The sequence below is a fragment of the Nomascus leucogenys genome, chromosome 15 (genome assembly GCF_006542625.1).
Source record: "Nomascus leucogenys isolate Asia chromosome 15, Asia_NLE_v1, whole genome shotgun sequence".
NCBI lineage: Eukaryota > Metazoa > Chordata > Mammalia > Primates > Hylobatidae > Nomascus > Nomascus leucogenys.
In genome coordinates, this window is record NC_044395.1 from 45,362,277 (window position 1) to 45,366,617 (window position 4,341).

The 4,341-nt window shown below is 46.2% G+C and overlaps 1 pseudogene; it reads left to right on the forward strand.

The window, feature by feature from the left end:
• Positions 1–1,537: 1,537 nt before the first annotated feature.
• On the forward strand, positions 1,538–2,349 carry LOC115838553 (annotated as a pseudogene).
• The last annotated feature ends 1,992 nt before the right edge of the window (positions 2,350–4,341 follow it).

Sequence of the window (4,341 nt, forward strand, 5' to 3'; positions counted from 1 at the left end):
GGGTTTACAGGCCTGAGACACTGTGCCCGGCCTTAAACACAAATATTAATTCATTCTTACAATTATCCTGAGGTTAGAAAAATGGAAGGGGAAGAAAAATGGCAAGCAGGTAGGCTGACTTCGGCTTCATTATTTGGAAGGACAGTTTGCTCGGTTAAAACACATTACTGTCCACAAAAGCCAAGAAAACAGAAAAATACAGACCTATATAAATAGATTTTATATGACATAGCAGTTTGAATGGAGACTTTTTCAATGCAAATGACAAACAGCTATGCTTGGGAATAAATGACAACGAATTTTTATATCTCATCAGCTGTCCTGAGAGCATGTCTCTACATCTCTACCTGCATTCTGGAATCAGGGAGAAAGCCAAAATGGACGACAAGACACTAGATCAGCCGTGTCCAACCCTTTGACTACAAGGACTTTTCCGCCTATCTGTGGTGGTGGGTAGCATGAAAATTATGCACAAACCTTTTTTTTTTTTTTAAGCTCATCAGCTATGGTTAGCATTAGTGTATTTTATGTGTGGCCCAGGAGCATTCTTCTTCCAATGTGGCCCTGAGAAGCCAAAAGACTGGACACCTGTGCACTAGATCAAAAAGCTACTCCTTCTGGAAGCAACTATAAAGAATTTCTGACATTATCTTGACATGAAAACCAATGGATAGTGAGACAGAATGCAAAATCTTCAAGAATTTTTCTTGTTTTGTTTTTTTTTTCTTTTGAGTCTAGGTCTTGCTCTGTGGCCCAGGCTGTAGTACACTGGTGACATCACAGCTAAGTGCAGGCTCAAGTGCTCCTCCCGCCTCAGCCACAGTAGTAGCTGGGACTACAGACGAGCACAAGCACCCCTGGTTAATATTTTATTATTTGTAGAGACAGGGTCTCATTATATTGTCCAGGTTGGTCTCAAACTCCTTGACTCAAGGGATCCAGGACAGGATAACAGGTGTGAGCCACCACACCCGGCCACGTGCATGAACTTTTAAGACAAACACAAGGTCCCACAAAAGTTAAGGTTTTCCCACCTAATTTCCAGGGGATCTTTTGGTGCAAGGATGAGAAGCCGTTAAAAGTACACAGACAACTCCAAAGATTCAAGACAGTTCATTCAGGTTGAGCCAGCCCACTGGGCAGACTGACCTTCAAGAAAGTCCCACCCATGACATACACCAGATGGCTCTCCAAGAATCTCTCCAGCCCTCAGGGTCCCTAAGGTACTGGACAGAGCCAGGAAAGCAAACCCATTTGCTTCTTCCTGCAGGAAACCCCTTGAGGTCAAGACCCCACAATCAGACGAGGATGGAGTGGCTCACCCTCAGTCAACAGGCCAGACTCAAGGTGGTATAATGTCTCAACCAAGGGTGTGGGCCTCCAGGTCTGACTCCCAATTCAGTGCTCCTTTAATAACCACTCTTTGTTAAATCTCCTTAAGAGGGGTTCCTGGCAAGTCAGTTCTCCCTCAGGCCTTCCGTTTCCTCACCTACAAGATGAGAGGGCTGGACCAGATGGAAATTCAGGGGTTAAGGGGATGTCCGCGCGCAGCCCACTCTTCCCACAGGCCCCTCAAGCCTCCATCCAAGTTCCCACCACGCACCCGCCCCACAAATCCTGCCCAAGGTGAGGGCTGGTCCCAGGTCCTCCAGCTGCCTCATCAGCGAGTGCAGAAGAGAGAGGAAGCCACCAAGGTGACGACTCGGGCTCAAGGATGAAACTCGGCCAGGAGTGAACTGGGGCGCGGAGGGAGGTGTCCGGACCGCTCCTCGAGCCCAGCCTGTGTCCCCGACCCCCTTACCTCCACTGTCTGTATCTCCTGCTGGGTGAGGTCGTTGGGCACAGCGCACTTGGTGCGCAGCCCGAGGAGGCTGCCGATAGAGATGCCGATGAGCTTCTGGAGCTGCTGGCACTGCTGCAGCGCCCGGCTGGCCGCGGCCCCTGCTCCTCCCTCCGCGGCCGCCGCATCACCCCTGCCACCGCCCTCCTTCTCTCCCATGGCCGCGGCGCACAGCGCAGCTCTATGCAGGCCGCGGTGGCTGAGGCAGGGAGCCTGGGGCGCGGGCGCCTAGGCAAGGAACCCCCAAGCCGGGAGAGCTGGACCAGGAGCGCCCCTCGCCACTGCCCGAACAAGGACGCCGGTAGAGCTGGCAGCCGAGTCTACCGCTCCTGCCCTCAGAGCCATGGCGGCAGGGGCAAAAAGCCGCGAAGGCCTGGGCAAAAAGCTGCAAAAAGCCGCAGCCGCGAGGTAAAAAGCCGCGGCGGCGGGGGCAAAAAGCCGCAAAAAGCCGCGGCGGCGGGGGTAAAAAACGGCAAAAAGCCGCGGCACATAATGAAATATTTCCTTAAAAAAGAAAAAAGCACGGTAATTAAAAGGAAATATAGTTAATATTTTTCTCTCCATTAAGCATGCCATTAACTGAGTAAAAAATCAAGCTGCAATATGTAAACTACATTTTATAAAACCATAAAGAAAATAAGAAATGAAAAGGGATTTGGGAAAAAAATCCAAAGCTACAGTCAACTACACAAAAAAAGCTTAGTCTCGTTAATCATCATGAAAATGCACATTGTAACTGAAATACGATAAAACTACAATTCAAAGAGAAAGCCTAAAATTTCAACCCCCCAAAGATTCTGGGTTTTGGAGAGCTGGGATGGAATAGGACTCCTAACCTAAAACAAAGAACCAAACTATCTTCAAAGTCATGACTTTATTTTTATAGCAACCAGGTTGCCAAGAACTGAGTCAAAATGTGAGGGAAAACAAGCACCTGCAAGGAGAAAGAGGACAGATGCACTTACATAGGACAGGTGCAAATAGACACCACTATGACAAGTAAAGCTGGAATAATCAAGAAATTCCTAAAGACAAAGTGGGGCTGGTCAGATTGGGAGACCGCTGACAGCTGCAGAAGTTGGGAAAGATCCATCACCTTGAAAACTTTTTCCCCACAAACCCACTCTGATCTCTCAAGCAATTGGTAAGGAATCCAAGAGAGTCTGTATATGATACAGATCAGGGAGAGCAGAACACTTGGGAGGTGACTAGGTCTTCGAGGCCGAACCCTTACGAATGGGATTAGTGCCTTTATAAAAGAAGCTCAATGGAGTTCTTGTGTGCCTTCCACTATGTGAGGACATAGAAAGAAGGCACCGTCTATGAACCATGAAATGGGCTCTCATCAACACTGAATTTGTGAGCATCTTGACTGGAGATCTTACAGCCTCAAGAAGTGTGAAAAAAAAATCTGTTGTTTTTTAGTCACCCAGTTTACGTTATTTTGTTGTAAGAGTCCAAATAGACCAAGATATTCCACTTAATATGTAGGGGAAGGTAACAAAAATTGCCACACTTAGAATACGCCTGATGCTGAATCACCACACTGACTTCCACAATGGTTGAACTAGTTTACAGTCCCACCAACAGTGTAAAAGTGTTCCTATTTCTCCACATCCTCTCCAGCACCTGTTGTTTCCTGACGTTTTAATGATGGCCATTCTAACTGGTGTGAGATGGTATCTCACTGTGGTTTTGATTTGCATTTCCCTGATGGCCAGTGATGATGAGCATTTTTTCATATGTTTTTTGGCTGCATAAATGTCTTCTTTTGAGAAGTGTCTGTTCATGTCCTTCACCCATTTTTTGATGGGGTTGTTTGTTTTTTTCTTGTAAATTTGTTTGAGTTCATTGTAGATTCTGGATATTAGCCCTTTGTCAGATGAGTAGGTTGCGAAAATTTTCTCCCATTCTGTAGGTTGTCTGTTCACTCTGATGGTGGTTTCTTTTGCTGTGAAGAAGCTCTTTAGTTTAATTAGATCCCATTTGTCAATTTTGGCTTTTGTTGCCATTGCTTTTGGTGTTTTAGACATGAAGTCCTTGCCCACGCCTATGTCCTGAATGGTATTGCCTGGGTTGGTGGGACTGTAAACTAGTTCAACCATTGTGGAAGTCAGTGTGGCAATTCCTCAGGGATCTAGAACTAGAAATACCATTTGACCCAGCCATCCCATTTCTGGGTATATACCCAAAGGACTATAAATCATGCTACTCTAAAGACACATGCACACATATGTTTATTGTGGCACTATTCACAATAGCAAAGAGTTGGAACCAACACAAATGTCCAACAATGATAGACTGGATTAAGAAAATGTGGTACATATACACCATGAAATACTATGCAGCCATAAAAACTGATGAGTTCATGTCCTTTGTAGGGACATGGATGAAGCTGGAAACCATCATTCTCAGTAAACTATCGCAAGGAGAAAAAACCAAACACCGCATGTTCTCACTCATAGGTGGGAACTGAACAATGAGAACTCATGGACACAGGA